General features: G+C 37.5%; 1 non-coding gene across 1 annotated transcript; it reads left to right on the top strand.

Moving 5' to 3' along the window:
* Window positions 1-14,071: 14,071 nt before the first annotated feature.
* On the top strand, window positions 14,072-14,198 carry LOC124525242 (small nucleolar RNA SNORA57). The gene has a single exon (XR_006965450.1). It is a non-coding gene; the product is annotated as a small nucleolar RNA SNORA57 (small nucleolar RNA).
* The last annotated feature ends 8,409 nt before the right edge of the window (window positions 14,199-22,607 follow it).

Raw genomic sequence — 22,607 nt, 5'->3', positions numbered from 1 at the left:
TAGATAGATAGATAGATAGATTTGGAGTACATTATTGCTAAATGAAATAAGCCAGACAGAGAAAAACAAATACTGTATAGCTTCACTTACATGTAGAATAAAAAAAAATTTGAACTTATAATGGAGAACCAGAATGGATGTCGCCATGGACTAAGGAGTGTGTGCGTGTGGGGGTGTGTGTGCGCACACGTATATGTGTGAACATTTGGGCTCTTTCCATAATTTGGCTATTGTTGATAATGCTGCTATAATCATCAGGGTACATGTATCCCTTTGAATTAGTAGTTGTGTATCGTTTCCATAAATACCTGTAGTGCAGTTGCTGGGTGATAGGATAGTCCTATTTTAGTTTTTTAAGGAATTTCCCTACTGTTTTCCCGAGTGGCTGCACCAGTTTGCATTCCTAGTACCAGTGTAAGAGGTTTCCAGTTTGTACACATCCTTGCCAATACCTATTGTTTCCTGTGAACAACCTATTTTCTCAAACATTTAGCCAAGTACCCACTAAACTAGCTACGGATTTGGAAGTAAAAGTGGGAGAAACCATGCATTTCTTAGGGATGAATACGTCTTGATGTTACTGGTTTGCAAAATTCTTAGAAAATGAGATTTTAGGGAATTAATGTTGATTGAATTCATATAGTAGCAAAACATTTTGGGAAAGTATTAGGGGCATTTATTATGAAGTTTTGTACAGTCTATGAGATACTTTTTAGCAGTAAAGACTGGAAGAATTTAAACATCCTTACTCCGAGTTCACCTATCTTCCCAATATCTTGCATCCAGAAATTAATTTATTTATTCATTCACTCATTTGTTAGAAAACTACTTACTGTACACATAGTACATTCTAAGCACATTGCTTGATGCTAGAGGCATAGGAAGGAACCAAACAGCCACGACTTCTGCCACTGCAAAGCTTGCCATCTTTGGGCTTTTCTACAGCAAACACATATTTAGTTTGGGAATTACAGAATCTAGTTTGGGAATGCATGTTTTTTTTTTATTGTCTATTTATTTTTGAGAGACAGACACAGAGAGAGCTTGGGCACATGTGCACAAGTGGGGGAGGGGCAGAGAGAGAGGGAGACACAGAATTCAAAGCGGGCTCCAGGCTCTGAGCTACCAGTTCAGAGCCAGTCATGGGGCTAGAACCCCTGAACCATGAGATCATGACCTGAGCCTAAGTCAGACACTCAACCAACTGAGACACCCAGGTGCACCAGGCATACATGTTTTGATAATAAAGAGGTTTAGTTGGCAATTAAGATATTATTTATTTCTATAAACCCATAAGTTGTTGGGTTTGTTGATTGATGGAAATTTATAGAACAAGTTTATTTCTCTGCCACTGTGTTTCTGAGATTCATTAATTACACAATGATTCTTATGAATTTCTAAAATCCACTGACAGATCTATGGATAAATTTGATCTTCTATATCAAATATATTTCTAAGTAGGGTGGACAACCTTTGCCTACCTCCTTACATTACATTAAATATAGGTTTGAATGTGAAGCTACTCTGGATTATTTTTTAAGTTTTTTTTAATGTTTATTTTTGAGAGAGAGAGAGAGAGAGCAGGAAAGGGGCATAGAGAGAGGGAGACAGAAAATATGAAGTGGTATCCAGGCTCTCAGCTGTCAGCACAGAGCCCAAAGTTGTGCTTGAACCCACAAGCTGCGAGATCATGACATGAGCCAAAGTCGGATGCTTAACCGACTGAGCCATCCAGGCGCCCCTAGATTTTTAATAATGGTAACATACAAACAGAAATTGAAGAGGCAAAATTATGTGACTATTTGACCTTAAGTTTTATTAGGATTTTAACATTTAAATAATTCTATACACTCTTTGAATTTAGTACATTGTATGACTTTTAAAACAAAATATTAATCTATGTATTTTCTATAATAATTGTCATAAGGTTGGTTTTGGTAAATTGATAATTATTGGACAATTGATAAATGCTTTGCACATGAACTGGTCTTGTTTCACTGAAAGCAGTGATTTTCTAATATAAACACATCAGGAAAAGATGTATTACTTAATCCTTTTGGGTTCTTTTCCTCCTTTTGGATCTTCTGTTGTATTTCTGTTACGCTTCCTTCTTTTTGTATTAACATCCTCCAAATTAACCCTGATTACATAAGCCCTAGCAAGTGAGAAACTGTATGGCAAATATGAAAATTGCTCAGAGCAGAGCAGAAATAATTAATGGTGTGCATTACAAATAAAATTAAAAAGGAATTAAGTTTATTTTTAGCTTAGACAACTAAATGCTGAGAGTGGCTTAATACCACCACCAATTGGGGTGCCTGAGTGGCTCAATTAGTTAACTGTCCAACTCTCTTGATTTCAGCCCAGATGATGATCTCATGGTTCCTGAGATCAAGCCCTGCATAGGGCTTTGTGCTGACAGCACAGAGCCTCCTTTGGATTCTGTGTCTGTTTGTTTCTCTGTCTCCCTCTCCCCCTCCCCTACTCATTCTCTCTCTCTCTCTTTCTCAAAATAAATAAATAAATAAATAAATAAATAAATAAATAAATAAAATACTATCAATTAAGTGGTGTGTGTGTGTGTGTGTGTGTGTGTGTGTGTGTGTATGCATGTGTGTCTATTTAGGAGGGGTTGTTCATTGTTACTCAGACTCTTACAGAGCAAGAACATGAAGACAAACTTGCTAGAGCAAATTAAGTTAGTTATTAAGAAGTATTCTTGTCTTTGGGGGTTTTGAGAACTTCCTTAACTTCTTAGTTCAGCTCAGCTTCACCTTATGTGAGAATAAGCTGGAGATAAATCAGGACAGAGATAAATAAGGAGGGAAGGGGGAGTCCACAGACAGCAGTCACCGGTAGGTTTTCATCAGAATTTCTAGCTGACAGAAATAGTAATGCATTGAAATCACAGTGGATACTATGTACAGAAGACAGAGCCACCAAGGGATGTGTGTATATCAAGGTAGCCTGCACTTAAGCTTGTAAACACGCTCCTTAATTGATTTTGCCCACATTTTATAAGATAGAGATGATTTGTACACAGGCTTACATTTGTATTACTCCAACGTATTATTTTACACACATGACTCAAAATTATCCTATTACCTGTGACCTGACCGATTACATACACAGTTTCCCTTCTGATATTCACCTGCTTTTCCCCTTGCCTTCCTAGTTTGTCGTCATCCATCCTCCAGTCACCTGCTCCCAGGCTGGAATGCAGAAATAGAGTGTGCAGCTGTTAGAATTGCTAGAAGTGGGTTAGCAAGTGGTTGATGAACAATGACCCATCAAGGACTGTAGTTAGCAGAAGGGTGATGGGGAGACAGGTATCAAGTTTCCTGTTGAAGGGGAAATGTATCCTGAATGGTAGTAATTGCGGTGAATCAAGCCTAATGTCTCAGCCGCAGCCACTCATACCTGCACAGTCTCCACCCTCCTCTTATAACTGGTCCAGCAGTTAAATAGCTGTAAAGCACTGTCTCTTTCTGTCTCATTCTCCCTGAGCTCCAACAGCAATAGTAGCAACAGCAGCTGTGGAAGCGGCAGCTAGAGATAGGCAGGGCTGTTGCTCGCTGCCGCGCAGATTGCCTCCTCCTTACCACACACGCGCGCGCACACACACACACACAGACACACACGCACTGCACGGATTCCCAACATCACCGCGTCTTGATAGAAATGAAGGACTCAGAGAGATGAAACAAGAGCATGAGTCATGGACAACAGGTATTTCAAGCTCTGACAAATCCCGTTTCCCTCGCATGCCCCTTGGTATGGCTACCAAAATAACCGTTGGCGATGCCGGGCTTAACCGGGAGCCTGGAGGTGGCCGCGCATGGGAGGGGAAGCGGGAGTGCGAGGTGGGGAAGCGGGATGCCAGAGATGACTTTCAGGCTCCGGAAAGCCACATCGTTCAGCCTCCGCTGTTTGGGAGTTGCAAATTGTCAGGGACTGGTGGGCTGCAGGCCGCCTGTGTGTTGTGGACTGGAAGTCGATGTCCATCTCTCCGACACTAGTTAGAATGGGCCGCGCGTTGTGCAAGGGGGTGGAAGTGGAGGGGAGGAGAGGCTGCGAGCGGAGTTCTTGAAGCTCCACTCCTCTGGGGGAAGCCGAGCCGAGAGGCAGCCTTCTTCCCGAGCGGAGTGCGTGCGAGCTGGAAGCGATCCCGAGGGCTGGCCGGTCCAGGCGCAGGTCCTCTCCGGAAAAGCAGTTGCCCTCGCTTGGGAGATGCACCCAGCCTTCGCCTGCATCACACTGCAGTAAGTTAAACTCGACACGGTTGGCAGTTTGAGTGGCTTCTGGGTTTGTGCTGCGGGGGGAAGGGAAGCTGAGAAGAAATGGCGAGGAAAGTTAGAAAAGCATAGCTCTGATTCTCCTTGAGATGTTAAATCCGTTGGTCTCTCCGACTCCCGTCCTAGTTACGCTATAGTTGGTGTACTTGCTCGGCTATTTGCTGAAGGCTGTGGCTTTTTGGCGAGGTATGCATAAAGCGCTCAGTCCTTTGGGATTTTAGGCAACAAAACTGGTAAATGCGTCCTACATTTCGTTACCAGCGCGTGCTCCCGAAAGTTACCAATGGATGGCAGTTTGCCTTTGCAAAAGAAAATTCGTGAAGAGGCCAACTTGCACTTACAAATGCTCAGCTAATTGCTACAAATTTATTCCAGGCTCCTTCCTAATCTGCAAAATAAAGAAGCAATCCAGCAAACAAAATGAAGGGAAGGTCTTTGATTTACTTGGTTGAGTTAAAATGTGAAGTAGGGCTCTAGATAAAGGCGACTCTGATGATACGATAAACATGCAAATACTCTTTAGTGGATGGAAGTGCTGGATTCCCCCAGTTTCTTACTCCTGCAATCAGCACCTCCACTTGCTAAGCAGTCCCTTCCTTGTGATTTCAAAGTGGTGGTTTTTACACAGATGGCTTTATCCTCAGAACCAAGCAGCATTGTGGTCCCTGGCAAAATAAAATGAAGGTGAAAAAACTTTCGCAAAAGTACTTCAACTGGTTGCTCAAATTACAGATAACAAACTCTTAAAAGGAGGTAAAAACAGGTCAGTGACACAGCCAGCCCATTGTAAAGCAAATGACCAAATAAATGTGAATTCAGGCAGAATACTAAAGGTCTTTTTTAGAGAGAAGCCAGGAATAATTAATCTGGAAATGTTGGTGTATTTCTAAACAGTCCCTCTTTTACACTCACCAGAATTTTATAATGAAGAAAAAAAGAAGAAACAACATGTTTCACAAAAAACTATTAGGCTTAGTTACAGAATCCCTGGAAAAAATTATTCTATTACTATAGTTTTCTCCAAGAAAGATTAATGAAAAAACAGAGGTTACCCAAAACGGAATCCAGGATTTTAAGCTGGATTGTCTCATGTGCTGTCATAAATTCTTTAGGATAAAGAGGTGTCAAAACTTATGAAACAACTATTGTGAAATGCAAAATAATTCTAAAAGTCTCCATCATTAGAAAGGAGAAACTAAGGATCACTCTTATCCAGTTATTTCAGTTTTTAATTGTGTTAAATTCCTCAAATCCACCTAATCTTCATTATCTTTTTAAGAAATAAAACACATCCTGAATGTAATTTGACTTACTTCACCTACTCATCCTAAGGATCTCCATATAATGTTCTTGTCATTATGGAAATACCCAGTTAGTTACAGGTAACCTGTTCCATATACACATATTTCTTGGTGCAAAACTCTACACATGACTTTGTAAATCACTGAGTAAAATACCATCCAGAGAACATATTGTGATAGTGCATGCATGAGGGTGGTTAAAAATTTTAGACAGCAACAAAAAGGAAAAGGAAGCATCTATACAAAGACTCAAAGAATATGGTTGGAGCCAGTTTGTAAGCAACTCTAGAACAGATCGTTACCTGTATCTCAAGTATTGGCTAAAGACCAGAAAAATCAGGCTGAGAGCCTGAATGGAATCACTAGGAGTTGTAGTTGAATAGGGATTTGTGAGACTATCTTTAAAGATAGAAACGTAGGTGGGTGGAGTTGAGTTTGGGGAATACATTTGCTTCATATTTTGGTTGTCCTCATGATAAACCTCAGGTCACACCTCATGGTATGTCCAAGGTGAAGATTTTCAAAACTGTCTTTGAAATCAATTATTTTAAGGTTTAAACCATTAGTAAGTTTTGCTGGGAAAAGCGTCTGAACTAAGCATGTACCCTATGACTCATGCTTTCCTTGAACACTATTGGAAGAAGGAAGAGTTGTAGCCAGACAAGCCAAAGATAACTGCTGGTCCCCGCTAATAATGACTATGATGTTGATGTATAGGCTTGAAATGACATTAAGAATATCCTTTCCTGGATGCTTCTCCTCCTGGCTGGCCTCAGGAACAGAACTTTACTTATGCATGCATCATACTGTTGTAATATTATCTTAAGGGTAATACTTCTAGCCTAGGAGCATCTGCCTGGGGGAAGATCTAGGCAAGAATTTAAAGAAGGCTCTTCCTGTTGCTCCTTTCCCATTCATGACATTTTCTCTCTCTTTTAAAAAGCCAACACAAAAATCAGACCTCAAGTAAGAATCTTATGGCTTGGTTCACCCTTAGGTATTGATTGTGAAGTAGATTCAAGCTCTTAATGGTTCTTTGATTTATGGGATAACAGCTACATTTTCTCCCATTTATCAGAAACTTAATCTCAGAGTAAATAAGGAAATTGCCTAAAGCAGTATATTCAGTAACTGGTGGGCTAGGATTAATCACTTTGCCACTTTGTTTTATTTAAATGGTACTCTACCATATCCTAGTGGAATGAGCTTGTTGTTCTATCCTTGAAGAGTGTTGAGAGTACTTGAGAAATCATCAGGAGAGAACTCCCTCCTGTACCGATAACCAAGATTGGATCCACTCAATTTAGAATCTGAATTGACCCCAAATCCAAACTTCGCAGAATCAATGATTCCAAGTGAAGTGTCCTACTATGGTTTCATGAACCATGGGAATGAAGCTGGAAATATCTTTTCCAGGAAGGAAAATGATGGAGTTAATGTAGGAGGGAAAGAAGTTGGAAAGCCCCAAAACCAAGAGGGATAAAAGGAAACTAAGGGGAGATTGGCTTATCATGGTGGGAGACTGGTATGAGAACTTGTCCAGAGACTGTGTCCTGAGGGATGTTAAAAAACAAACTCTTTGGATGGTATGTGGGGTAGATAGATAAAGCACAGATTTAAAACAATTCTTTAAGTATTTATAAGGTCTGATTATAAAAATTAGATTAGGTTTGTCTTCAGATAATGTCCTTTACACATTTTTTAAAGAGTAAAAGTGATGATTCAAAGGAAAGTGGGGGAGAAAGGCCTGCTGATGACTGAAGAGGTAAAACAGTGGTGTGGAAATCTCACTGGTTTTTGCATAAGCACTTTCTGAAAATTTGCCAGGAAATGAAAGGCCATCTTTAACTGGTGAGGATAAAAAGAAAATGGTTCATTTAGGTAAAATCTGAAGTGTTAAGGAGAGTAACGTGATTACTGTTGCTTGTCTTCTTAACACAGAAGACAAACACTAACAAGGAAAAAAATGAAAATGTTGTGGGCATAATGCCAAACAATATTTTAAGATTGGTCTTTCTCAGCATGCTAAATTTAAACAGCTGAAATTCTTTTTTAAGTATTATCTGAGTCAACAATTTGAAATGAAGGATTTGCCTTTTAACAGAGAATCTGTATTGCATTGGAAGTTTGAAACAGTGTCCTTGAGTCAGTTACTTCTAATTGGCAATTGGCCAATCACTACAGATCAAGGAGCACCAAAAATAATACCTTCAAAATGAGAGTAAAAATACATATGCTGCAAAAGGAAAGTTGATGAACTTTGATGGAGCTTTGCAAATACATTTACATTATTAGCCCTGATTCTTTGTTTTGTATCTTGTCACTTGTGACACTGCAAATCAAGGTTAGAAATAGAGTTCCTGTCAAGAGTTGATTTTTGGATGTGGTGCTTTGGCTCTTCTCCCCTTATGGTTTAAAAATAATGACAGGAACACTTAATGAGTGCTTACTACATACCATTTGCTTGTATGAACATCTTGCACATTTAATCTTGACAGTGTTACTCTTGTAGGATAATCCCATTATCGTCTGCATTCCCATTTTATAAAAGAGCACAGTGAGGCACAATAGGGTTAAGTGACTTACCCACAGTTAGAAATTAATAGTTACAGAGCTGGTGTATGAACGGAAAGTCTGGTTCTACAGCCTTTGCCTTTAACCCAAAGGCTACAAGTCTACTCTTAACTCTTACTGGCTTTTTATAACCCTTTACAGTTCATGCTATTTGTTTACCTCTTTCATCTCTGCTTACACCTGTCTCTGTCTGTAATTTCTTTCTTGACACGCAGATCCTTCTGTCCTTATTCCATTAGTGTTTTACCTTAGGATACATCTTTAAGCTTCTGCTGCAGCATCATGACCTTTCAGGATTCTATTTGGATTCCACCACTGGCCTAACTGTCCTTTTCTGTTGTTCCACTGAAACTTGTGCTTACCTTTATTATTGGATATGCCACTGAGGGTTGAAATAATCTATTTTCTAAATTGAGGAAGGAAATTAAGCTTTATTTATCTTTGGAACATTAGTGCTGAGTGTTATGTCTAATACAAAAGTAAAAATCAAAAACCATTGAATTCAAAGCTCTAAGTCAATTCCCTGAAGGGATAGGTAGTTCCAATTCCAGTCTTTATCCCTGCAAAGTCTAGAAAATAATGTTTCAAATGCAAGTTACCACCTCTGAGCCAGATAGTATATTTTAATTAGTTGAACTCATAATTAGTATGAAATTACTCAAAAGATATTTGCCACCCTCTGTGGTATTATATATTTAGAATATAGGAGACAATATTTTGGAAGGTGACAGATGGCATATTCCAAATTGCAATATTGAAATTTATAATGATAACTAATTTCTGGTACTAATGTATCTGGGGGTGGGGGGTATTAGAATAAATGGTTCAACAAAAATGTTTTGCCGATAGAATGAAGTTGTGAGATGGCTCTTTTAAAAAATTGTTTCTTGAACTCATTTTCTTTGAGGAAACGTCCTGAGAAGATTTTGATTTAGTCATAGCTGATAAATATTGAGTCATATCTGTGAGCAGATGTTAGAACCTTGACTACCACTAGAGAAAAATGAAAAAAAAAAAAAAAGATAATAGTGGGAAAATCAGTCCCCACTCTCCCTCCCCCAAAGAAGTATTTTCAGTTTATGGGATAAGTTGGATTTTACTTATTAATGATTTGTAAATTTCTTTAGGTATTAAAACAACATAATGATGTGAACTGAATGGACATCGCCTAGGGCTGTCCAAATACGGCATTTTCATTAAAAATATCGTCTTAGGTCAAATAATTCTATTTTACTTTCCAAACCACACAAATCAGTTGTCAAATAAGAGTTATAGCCAGAAGAAGAACAGATGTGATGAGATGTGTGGTAGGTATTTAAGATCCCTTTGGAGTTTCATCAACAAAGTTATCTCAGGATGAGATTACCTCAGTGAAATAACTAGACCTTCCTTTATATTTGTTTTTTTCTTTACAGAGTCTTGACTTATATCATATTTTGATTATTCATGATGATGGAATTGTGGTTTAAGGTGTGGGGAAATCGACTCCATGTAAAATTTCTCGGTATGCAAAGATGCCCATTTGAATTTCATTATTTCCTTCTTAGGCACTGTGATACAGGGGTTAACACTTACTCTTTGCATTCAAATTGCATGGCCTCAAATCTTTACTATGTGGATGACCTTGAGCAAGTAACTTAAAGTCTCTGGTTTAGATTTCTCTTTGTAAAATAGGGGTAATGAAAATGATATCCACTTTATTGAATTGAATTATTGAATTAATCCTGTGTGTAAGAGGCTTAGAACAGAAGCAACATAATAAGTACTCAAAAATATTAGCTATTTGTTACTTCCTATTTACTTAGGATGTTGTCTCAGGTAAAAAGTAAAGTACTAATAGCAAAGAAAATGTTCTAAATAAAATTTAAATCTAAAAACTGTTTCCATTTTAGTTTTATATTAATAAAATATTTATGAAACTCATAAAATCTATTAAACGTTATAATAAACAGCCTCTCATTAGGGTCATCTTTACTTAGTATTTTGCCCAAAAGGTTTTTATTGAATTATAGAAAAAAAAAATGGCAACTGGTCACAAAGATAAATTAGATAGCACATGTAAATACTGCCAGGAGAGTGGCAGGCACACAATCAACCCTTAGAAATTTTAATTCTTAGGGTGCTTGGGTGGCTCAGTTGGTTGGGCGGCTGACTCTGGATTTTGACTCAGGTCAGGATCTCATAGTTCCTGGGTTTGAATCCCACATTGATCTTCATGCTGATGTTATGGAGCATGTTTGGGATTCTTTCTCTCCCCTTTCTCTACCCCTCCCTAGCTCAAGTTCATATTCTCTCTCAAAGGAAGAAACTTTAAAAAATTTAAAAACAAAAAAATTGTAGTTCTCTTCCCTTTAGCTAGAACCATGATGAGAGGCCTTTCACTTTTCTTCCTCCACCATTCTTAAAAGGCAGTCACAGCTATCATCCATTTAATATGCAAACTGATGCTCTATTTTCATCCTTACCAACTATTCTATTTGTACCTGTGCAGACTGGGAAAATTTCCTCTTGTGTGAGCAAATCTATTATTACATAAATGGACTCCTTTTGAATTATATGAACTGGAAAGGAGGAAGAAATAGAGGTGCTATGGAAGAGCGTTACAGGATCCTTGACCTGAAAACAGAACTTCAAACACATAAGATGAGTTTGTATTTTATTCAGCAACTTGTTTTGCTGAGACAGAGAATGTGAGGAAATGTTTTTTCCTGGGCTTTTGACCAAGGAATCCCTTCACTGGTTCCTTCATGAAAAGAAAGAAAGACTGGGGAATTCTCGCTTGCCTGCCTTTCATAACATTGTATTTTAGGGATTGTAAGTAACACACAGCTACCTCTGGGAAATTTTAAGGTTCATATAAATAAACACTGTTACTAAAACTATTACCTTAAGAAACAGAACTACTAACACCAGGATCCTGTGTTTTATTGTATTTCATACTTTTTAAGTTTATTCTTTTATTTATTTTGAGAAAGAGAGAGAGCACATGAGCAGGGGGAGGGCAAGGAATGAGGAGAGAGAGAGAGAGAGAGAGAGAGAGAGAGAGAGAGAGAGAGAGAATCCCAAGCAGGCTCTGCACAATCAGTGCAGAGCCTGACACGGGGTTTGAACAAACAAATTGTGAGATCATGACCTGAGCTGAAATCAACAGTTGGACATTTCACCAACTGAACCACCCAGGTGCCCTTATTTTATTTCATTCTTTAGTCATTGATGGGCTACTCTGTCAAGCAATATGCCAGCCTCAGGGAAGGAAGAATAAAATAAGGGACAAGTTCCTACAGTACTGAAGGTACTACAGTGAAAGAGAAAGACACAAGCCAATATAATAAACAAGGAAGCAAATACATGATTTATTGTTGTTATTGTTTTATTAAGTGCTATGAAAGAAAGAGTTGAAATAGAGAAGAACAGAGGTCCACTTTACTGAGGAACAAACTGGTTTCAAGATTTATAAGAACCATTTCCACACATCTCCCCCCATTATCATTTTTGTCATGATAGAACAAGTTTCTGGTGTTGACAGTGATGAGAGGAGGGTTATGCACGTGAAGTAATCCTAAAACTAAGACTGATGAACTCATGGTGAATCAGAATTTTAGAATTATTGAGCAAAACATTTTCATTCAGTCAGAAACATGACTCCCACATTGCTTTTCCCTTTACCTTTATATTACAGGATTTTTCAGCTTGTGGCAGCTTTTAAGGATTAGAAAAACGTGAGTCCTTAATGTTGCTTAGTAACTTGTATTGCCTGTCATTTTGGGCTGCACATAAACAACTTGTAACTTCCCCACACTTGTCCCAAATTACTAGAATTGAGAAAGAGCACACAAGCTGATGAGTCACTTTGCTATCCTGTTGTTCTTAATAAGAGTTCTGGTTACCAAGATGGGTGCTTTATCGTTACATAATCTTATTTGCCACCCCATATGTCAGAACTTTCTATTTGGCAAAATAGAGTTTCCTTCCCTGTCACACACTGAAAACAGTATAGCATAAAAACCATTCACGGTGGGACTATTGTTGTGTTTGGGTTCCTGGTTTTCAAGGTACTGTAAACTCTATCAGAAAACATACTGTGAAGGTGAAGTGGTACAGGGTTTTCACCTTCATGTGGAAATTACATTTTGGAGCCATGGATGCTTCTGTCATTTAAGTTACTTGCATAACTGCTTGCTGGCATGTTTAGTATTCAGGTAACTATATTATCTTGGTAAGAACACTTTCAAAGCAAAGCAAAAGAAAACAATGATTTCAGTGTGGCTATAATATTGCTATTCTTTATGGTTGGACAGTGTTTTTTAATTCTTAAAATTAAATTCTTTTATAAATTCTTTTATAAAAAAGAAAACAACAAGATTCTCTTAGATTTGGTGTATATATCAATAGTATGGGAGTACTATACTGATCAAAATTTCTTCTCCACTATGAACTGTCAAAGCTGTAACAAAGGAATTAGCCCCTGTGCCTTACCTTTGGGGAGAATCCTAGATAAACAGAATGTGCATAATTTCTGTTTTTTTAACATCTGTTTTGCTGATCCTAATAAGTTAAAATCCAAATCCAAACTATGTTAAGACAAAAGGGAAAATTGTTTGGGGAATGCTAGTATGTGTGTTAAAAGAAGAAAAGGGCAAGAAAGCTTTCCTTATCCAAACATTAAACAAAATTAAATAGTTTTCTATTTTAAGGACTTCTTATAGTTTGTCAGATGCAAGTGTGTGTTGGAATCTCCAAAAGTGGGATTTAGTACAAATTTCCCCGACTTTATTTAATCCCAGAATCCTTTCTTTTGGGAATATCTATTAATATCTCTTTGAAAACCCCAGAGAACAATTTATTGGTCTATTGGCACTCATTTGTTCATATAAAATTTTTTGAGCATCTCTCATACATCAGAGTAGAAAGTTCTGAGAAGAAATTTATGAATAGAACCTGGTCCTGTCATTAAGTGGCTCCTAATTTGGGGCTTAGAGGAAGACACATGAATATAGAAATTATAACACCATGGGTTCTGGGCAATGATAGAAGATAGATGGGCAGGAAGTACATAGTAGGCTATAGTATAGGTAGATGAGAGTATATAGTAGATGAGAGTAAGATAATTAATTCATTGTAGATAACTTAGAATTTGAGTTGGATCTTGAGAAAAAGTAGGAGTTTTTTCAAAACAAGGACAAAAAAACAAAACACAAAGTTATGTCTAGAGATCGTTATTCCTTTGCTCTGATGTGGAAACCAGTACTCTTTTCACTCATCTAAGCATAACTCCTGAGTGAATAGTGGCTACATAAATTAAGAGATACGTGCAGCAGACTGGGAAAAAGATATATAAATTTGGTGATACAGATAGTACTTGATTCCTTTGAAGTAGATAAGAATCCCTGGGAAAAGAATGTAGAGTGATAAAAAGATAATTGTAGGTTTCTTGGTCAATTCTTAGAGTATATTGGAATACACAGGATATACAGAATAAAAATGAATTGTCACACAGGAGAAGACCAATAGCAGGAATCTATGGTATTCCAAAGACTAGGGGAAAATATCCTATAAGAAAGACGGAATAATTATCCCTGTAGATGTTGCTGGGAGGTTGAGATGAGGAATGAAAAATATCCATTGGATTTGAACACTAGGAGATCATCGGTGATTTTAGCTAAAGATGTGTTGCCATGGTGATTGGGGTGAAACCCAGGTGAAAATGTGTTAAAGAGTGAGTAGGAGCCCAGGAAATGGAGATGGAGTGACTCATTCAAAAAGTTTGTCTGTGAAGATTTGAAAAAAAGAACTGTTTTTGCACAATAATGGAAATTTGAAGGAGCTTTTCTAAGATAGGAGTTTTTGAGCATGTTTAAATATCTATGAAAAGTCCCAGTGATCAAAAATATAAAAGCGTACTCTCCTGTTCTTGGTGGGGGTCAAGTGGGTGGTCCCCACCCCTGAAATGTATTGAGGCAGAGGAAAAGGGCTCCAAACCTCTCTGTACTGTGTGTTTCAGTCCACCAGTTCAAGTGCCACAACATGGGTTCCAAAAACAAATACAAAACAAAATTTAGAAAAGTAAAGCAATGTTTGATGGGTACCTAAAAATGTGAAATTGAATAGGTTTTAAGACATGGAGTATGAGTTGACTTTGACTAGCAGTTAACACCTTCTATAGAGAAAGAGGGAAGGAGGGAGAGAAAGGAACAATCTGAATAGGTATATAGGCTTTGTAGTGTTAAATTGAGGATATTTTTGGAATTTAAACTTTCTTGATAGAAATCTGAACAAAGTGAAGAAAGTTTGAAGTTTTTGAACAAGGTTGGAGGAGTTACTGACTGAGACATTTGCTAGGATCTGGGTGATATTGGAGGAAGGGGCATTTGAGTAGGTGGTCATGACTTTACAATGATGGCATTTTATGTCAGTATGTGATTCTTTTCAACAGCTGGGAAGTGTGATGTTAAAAAACATAGAGCTCATCCAAGATGTATTGTTTTATTTCATTTTGTCTTTTATATTGTCATCGCCTACTCTCTCAGTATCATCTATCATCTTCTTTAGTACTTCTTCAGATTTAGAAATTTGGATCACAATTTTCCTTTTTCTTACCTCCTGTTAGCATTATGATTGATTTTTTTAAATTTTTTTAAGTTTATTTATTTATTTTGAGAGAGAGAGAGAGAGCGAGAACGCACCCGCTGGGGAGGGGCAGAGAGTAGAGACAGAAACCCAAACAGGCTCTACGCCATCAACACAGAGCCTGGTGCGGGGCTTGAAACCACACACTGTAAGATCATGACCTGAGCTGAGATCAAGAGTTAGATGCTTAACCAACTGCACCACCCAGGCACCCTGCATTATGATTGATTAAATTATATGGGTTGACAAGTCACTTAATAGCCTGTAGAAATTTTTAACCAAATTACCTTCATTGGTATTCTTCTCCCTTCCACGTTAACCATTGGCCAATGACTCTATTCTGAATCTTGATATTATCTGGAACTTTTCATCTTTAAAATCACCAATCACAAAGCAGTAATCGTCTTGTTCTGTCCACCTCCCACCAATCTCCAGCACCTTGACATACCTTGCTTTCTTCATGACTGTTTTCTCACTCACTTCTCCTTACCATGCAGCCAAGACCTAGTATACAACTTAAAGAATTCCTTTGCCCAAATCTTTTCTTTGTACTCTTTTCCTTCCACTTCACATCTGGCAAAATCTTTGACCTTTCTCAATTGAGCAGTTTTGCTTTGCTTTTTCACTTGGGGTATTGAATGCTATCAGAAATCACAAACTGTGAAAACTGGTGTCATAATAAATCTGTGATCTCCCATCTTGGTCTGACCCCAGTAATACTTCTAAGTGCCCGTGTTTTATTTACCTTTCCATTCTCTGCAACAGATATCTCATAAAACTCTGCCACACATGTACTTGGTAATTCCTTAAGAAAAGACTTAAATGTTATTACCCCCTTCCTCTTTGTGCTGTTTACTTTTATTTTTGGTATTGATATTTAAACATTTTAAAAAATTTTATATTTTAATTAAAAATTATCAATTTCCATAAATAAATCAACCTTCCTCCCCACTGTCTCCACCAACCCCCTATACCATAGCTTTTAGATAGTTTCATAATTTGTCCCCTCTTTATCCTTGCAAGAATATATATTGCCACAGTATTCTCTTCCAATCCAATGTTTTTTTGACATTAAGCTGCTTAAAATATCCTTTCTGTCAGTGCTCCTTTCCTACCTTACTTGCACTCTCATTGTGTCTCTCATTCTTTGTTTTGTCTGTGATTACAACAGTAGCTGGTACAAAACAGGTACCAAAAAAAAAAAAAAAAAAAAAAACCAGAAAACAAAAACAGAGTAACACTGAATAAATAAGTGAATTTTGAAAATGCCTCCTTTTTGATTGAGGGTGATGGATTGTCTCATAAAGCATTTCCCTCAGTCAACAATGTTTTTATCTTTCAGTTTACTCTGTTAGAATGCTAAGCGACCATCTCTGTTCTCTGAAATATACTGTCCATTTTTCAGTAAAGTTTTTTTTTTATTCTAATCAAGTGCTTGTCTTCTATCACGTTTTCCCCTTGGTAAGTAGTAGTAATAAATACATTTGCTTATTTTGGAAGTAATATTCAATCATGTTATTCTGTTTTGAGAGAATAAGATTATTCTTAATTTGACCAAATTCAGTAATTGGCACTTTATTTTACAATATTAACTGTTTAAGTTAGATTTAGGCACTTGTTTTATTTGTGACACATTTCATGAATTGATTATCAGCATTTGATTGTCAACCTGGATGGAGTGGAAGGTTCAGAGTTATTTTCAGTATCTGACAAGAATAAACACTGAGACTTTGAGGGCTTAATGGAAGTAAACAGTAGGCTAAGAGGTCACACATGTGGAAGGAATAGAAAATAATCTATTCTACTTTCCCCACTGCTATGTAACTTTATCAGAGTCCCATTTAAGTGATGATGTACCAATGACAACAGAAAGAAAATACTTTCCTCAGCCACATGAAATACTTACTTAAAAAAGTGTGAATAAACACAGAAGATTTTTATCATGATTTCTGAGTGTAATTCATGAGAGGGTGGTCACTTGCTCAGTTTCTTGCTTTCCAATAGCCCTCTCTTCCCTCCATTCTTTCCACAGAATCAAATATCAACTAATAAAATGAATGAAGGCGGGAATTTAGGAGGGAAAACATGATTTATATCAAACCTTACTCTAAAAGTGAATTTATCCACAGCAGTATGCTAGTCTACTTTACAAGTGTGTGTTTTTCACTTACGTGTAGCTCTAGAAATTATAGAATAGGTTGGCCTTGGAATAGCTTTTGGATTTCTAATACAGTATTTCTTTTCTATATAGTTTTACTTAAGCAATATAAATAAGGTTAGCTGTGACCTAAAAAAAAAAAATACTCAGTCATTTTTCTTAGAACACAGTATGGTATGTGCCCTAATTAATTTTATTTGTGGTATAGTAAAAAAGTATAACTTCAGAAGGAAATGAAAACTGTGTGGAAAGAGATGACTTTGAGGCAGGGACACTCTATTAGAGCTTATGATTGGGGAAATCCTGATAAGCTGATATATTGTAACACTTTATATGTTTGATTTTTCCCTCTTTTTTATTTATTCTAGACATTATAAAAGAGGTTAATGTATTGGTGTATGATATTTTTTCCAGGCCAAACAGGAAAAAAAATTGAAAATTTAATTTTTAATTTGTAGAAATGACTTTGATAGGTCTGGTTTGAAGAAATTGGAAGTCAACTTTCCCTTTGCGTTATGTTGTCCAGATTCCATTCATTCCACACTTTTTGTTTTTGTAGATTGGAGGTGGAATTTTATGTTCTTATTTCAGGACTCTTTTCTTTGTACTTCCTGCTTGAGTGTCAAGAGACTAAGTACAAAGGATTCATTGATACCTGTGAAGACTTTTTGTTTTTGTTTTTTTATGATGAGCAAAACATTGGTGGCCTTTTGCTACCCAAAGCATGCTCATTTTCTCTTAGCTAATAGGAATTTCTGTTTCTTAAACTGAGTACTGATTTGTGAAATGAGCTTCCTCTCCCATCTACTTAGGGCATGGAGATTTTCTAACCAGGGCTTGTGGTAGGCCGTAGCCAAGCCAGTTGCACTGAAAGTTTTGTTGGTTTGATGAAGCACAAGAAATAGAGCACAGAAGTATGTATACATCTGTGGTGCAGCAAAGCTCTCACTGAAGGGAAGAGGACTGGCCCTTTCATTGTTGCTGTGGTCCCCAAACCAGATGGTTATAAAAGGCCAAATTCCTATATCTTGTACTGTGCTAACTGGGAGGATTCCTCCCTCTGCATGGGATTCTGGTAGTATTGAACTTTGGCTTTGCCTTTGTGTGAAATAAAACAAAGCCTCAGGGAGCATCTACTGACTTACATTCTTAATCTTGTGTTTATTCTTTGCAAGGATTCTTTGCCAGTATAATTGTGAATCAAAGCAAAAGCTGAACGTAGTTGAGTCATGGCCCTAATTCTTGCCAATTCTAGAACCTGAACCAGCTTTTTTGTTCTTACCAGCTTAGAGTCAGTGGTGATAAAAATGGTTTTACTGGACTGGCTTATAGATTCATGGCCACTTCCTGCATAGTATCAACACTTCCTGGCTTCCACAGTTGGAGGGTGTTCCTCTTTATCCGTATATTACTTGCCAAGGTGCAATCTATGTAGTCTTATCAAATGTTTTAAAAATCATTAACTTAGAAAAATTCTAACAGGCCAGTAAATATTACAGTTACCAGCTCTTACTTGTTTTTCTTCCCAATTTCAATTTCTAAATAAAAGGGCTCAAACATTACCCTCATGTAGCTGTCCTTGAAACTTAACTTCATAGCAATGTTTTGTGTTCTAAGCAATGACCTACTCTTATAACTTTCAGATATATGGCTCCTTATTCACACAGAGGTAAAAATAAAAGGTCCAGTTCTTTTAGATTTAAGGTACCCCATGGGGAAGTAGCCTCTTTAAGGGTACACAGATAGGTATTGAATACCTAGTTGATATAATGGTGCAGAAAATTTCAACATTGGCATATGGAGTGAAGGGAACTCAGATGTTAAGAAGAGTATCTACTATATCATGTTTACCCTTAGGGCATCTGTCTCTGTGCCTCCCACTTATTCTGTAGTGAATTATACTTTGCTATCAATGTATACCTGTACTTAATTTGGCCTTTAAATTTATTAACAATTTCCTGGTTATCAAATGCATTTACTTTTTATCAGTTTTTTTGCTATCTTTAGCCTCTTTACAGAATTTGCCACCTTGGATAGCTTCACTCATTGTTGCAACTTTAGACTTTGTCATTGGTAAGACTGCACTATTAGAATGTTACTTCTGTTTATTCAATGAGTCAAAAACTATTCAATGACTACCATTTACCAAGTACTTGGAAAACAATGCTAATAAAACACGTACATAGTTTTTGTGCCTAGTGAATTTATAGTTTAGTGAGTGATTGATAATAATTTATTATTTGATTTGTAAATATATTTTGAGTACCTACCTGATGCCAGGTTCTGTTCTAGGCATTAGAAATGCAGTATAAAAACAGTACATGGGGAAACACGTTTTCTTGGAAGAGATAGAAAGTAACAAGTACTTAATATCATTTTATATATAAGTGCCATGATGAAAAGTAAGTCCGGGCAAGAGGAAAGGAAGTGATAGAGAGTGGGTGCTATTTTTAATGTACTATTTTAGGGGCACCTGGGTGGCTCAGTCAGTTAAGCATCCAACTCTTGATTTCAGTCATGATCTCAAGGTCATGAGATCAAGCCCTGCACGGGGCATTAAGTTGGGCATAGAGCCTGCTTAAGATTCTCTCTCTCTCTCTCTCTCTCTCTCTCTCTCTCTCTCTCTCTCTCTGTCTTTCTCCTTCTGCCCCACCCTAGCTCTCTCTCTCTCTCTCTCAAAAAAAAAATAATGTACGATTTTAGATTTATTAAATATGTTCCATTCTTCCATGGACATATTGCATTTGAAATGCCTTTAAATTATCTAATAGGTGCTGTTAAATAGGCAGTTGGGTACACGAGCCTGAAATTCAAGAAGTTATTGGAGGGGCACCTGGATGGCTCAGTTTGTTGAGTGCCAGACTCTTGATTTCGGCTCAGGTCATGATCCCAGGGTTGTGGGATCTAGCACCACCTCAGACTCTACACTGAACATTGAGCTTGCTTAATGTTCTCTGTGTGTGAGTGTGTGTGTGTGTGTGTGTGTGTGTTTGTGTGTGTGTGTGTGTCTCCCCCTATGCTCTTCTCCCCTGCTTGTCGGAGACAAAAATGTGAGATTTGTGCATAGATCTAGGACCAGGAGTGATCATGTAGGGAATCAGAGTAGAGAGAGAGGAGTATACAATGATGAGCCTTGGAGAAAGTAAGAAGGAGCAGCAGGAGAAAGCCAGGAGAATTTCTCTGGATGCTCAATAAGTTTGCAGTAAGAAAGAGCTGTTGAAATATGTGGCTTGTTACTGGGAGGACAAGCAAGAGGACCAGGTAGGTTAGCCACAGGATTGGGAAAGTCAGTCTTTGTTGACCTTGAAAAGGGAAATTTCAGTTGAATGGTAGAGCACAAGTTAGACCAAAGCAGACTGAAGTGAAAATTGTTGGTTTGACATGGAGGGAAAACCAGTCAGATAACAATACCAATAAATTGGAAATTGCACCTGAAATGAATGGCCCAAATATAACAGTATCATTTGAGTTCATCAAGAGGGTTTGAAAGGCTTCATGAAGAAATGATTTTAAACTGAGGTCAGAAAGATGAGTTGGTATTAACTAGACAATAAGGCAAAAGTAAAAAAGCTTGTAAAAAGACTAATACCGCAAGGTAAACTTGAAGACTGCAAGTTCATACAGGTTGGCGTGGGTATGTATGAGTTTAATGATGGCATGAAACTGTTTTATCCTTTTTTCAAAAATTTTTAACTTTATTTACTTTTAAAGAGAGAGAAGGAAAGAGTTCACACACATGGCATGGGGTGTGGAGGGGCAGAGAGAGGGGGAGAGAGAAAATCCCAAGCATGCTCCATGCAGTCAGTACAGAGGCCAATGCGGGGCTAGATCTCATGAACTGTGAGATCATGACCTCAGCCAAGATCAAGAGTCAGACACTTAACTGACTCAGCTACCCAGGTGCCCCAAGACTGTTTTATCTTTAACCCTAGAGCATTGGGCATAATGATTAGAGGGAGATGGGGATATGTGGACAACATCATCTATCGTTTGATGAAGTTGCTCTAGCTGTACTGTGTATAGGGTATATAGGTAGGTCAGCAAGATGGAAGTTGGATAGCTCACGAACAGGCCATCTTAGTAATTAAGGTGAGTCAAAATTGTAGCTTGCATTACAGCAGTAAAGGTGTAAAAATGGAGAGAAAGAAATCTGAGTGATATTTATGAAGTGAAATTGGTAGTGCTTATAACAGTCTGGATAGGAGTATATGAGGAAATGTAGAGAAGTCAAGCATGACCCTTAAACTTCTGGCATTCACAGTAGAGAGGCAGTATCTTGGCGTTAATTAGGAGAGAATTAGAGCAGAACTCCATTGGCTTGCCATTATTTTTGTGGGCCTTAATGGATTTAGGTTATGCATGTTGGATTAGAGGGACTTGTGAGCCATTCTCACCTGCCTATTAGACTTTTCTATCTATATATCCCACTGAGTTCTCAAAAATATTAAAACTGAGTCCATCTTGATCCCTTCAAAATTTCTCTTTCCCATCAACCCAGACTCAATCATCTTGTAATGATTTTTCTTCCTAGTACCCTCTCAGTTTCCATGTCAGGAGACTCATGATCTTTCTTGACTGTTCTCTCACGCATTTGCCCTTTTCCATTTTTACCCATACTATGCAATTTCAAACTCTTTAATTTCACTCCACTGTACTCTTAACCTGCTATGTGGTCTTTTTTTCCCCCAAATCATTCCTTGTCTGATACTTTTTTAAAAATTTTAAGTATCTATTTTCATATTTAAGATTCTGATTTTTCCCATGTCCCTACTTAAAATAATTCAGTGTCTTTCCTATTCCTTATAAATAAGCTGTAGATTGACTTTAGCTTGGAATTCAGGAAAAAAAAAAAGAAATCTGTAGATTTTTCTTACCCCGACACACTGTGGAACTCAGTAATTAGAAACTGCCTGGTTTAAATCCTGAGTTTAGTACTTACTAGTTGTGTGGTTTTGGCTGAGTTAATCACAATTTTCTATTTTTCAAATGGGATTAAAAATAGAAACTCATTTACATGGTTGTTTTAAAGTCTAAATCCATTAAATTCTCTTAGCACAGTCCCTGGCACAAAGCTAGCACTCAATTAATGCAGTTTCTATTATTATTCTGTTAGCCTCCCACCAAGCCCCCTGTATGTATGCAGGCACATTTAACCACTTCGTGAGCATGCCTTTTATTTCTCTGATGTGCTGTTTTATACAACTTGCATTCTTCTGCCTAGAAGGCTTTCTCCTTCCTCTCTTGGCAGCCTTTCCCCACAACGCAATTTCTTCCTGTCTAAATTTGTTCATCTCTTCAAGTACCAGCCCTTTTCTATCCCCAGGAAACATTTCTGTCTTTCCCAGCTTGCCCTGTCCCTGGTTCTAGGTGCGGTTACCAAATTTTTTTTTTTTTTTTTTTTTTTGTATTTTGACACCTATCTTATCAGCTCCTTGTATATAGTTAGGTATGTAGCTTTCTTACATCTTCTACAGGGTGGGCCTTGAGTATAGGGCCATTTTTAGGATGCTATTTGCCTTATGTCTATAGTTTTTGCAATATTAGTGAACAAAAGATTGCGAGTGTTGGTGGGCAGTTCCCTCATTTGCCTGTGGATATTCTTTTGTTTTCCTTCCCATGTAGACTGATTTTGGCTCTACTCCTCATCAAGAA

This window comes from Lynx rufus, unplaced genomic scaffold (assembly GCF_022079265.1).
Source record: "Lynx rufus isolate CCGP_SWC_20201006 ecotype Redwood Valley unplaced genomic scaffold, mLynRuf1.p SCAF_4, whole genome shotgun sequence".
NCBI classification, from domain to species: Eukaryota; Metazoa; Chordata; class Mammalia; order Carnivora; family Felidae; genus Lynx; species Lynx rufus.
The sequence above is the reverse complement of the archived record's forward strand: the minus strand, read 5'-3'. Positions and strand labels throughout refer to the sequence as shown.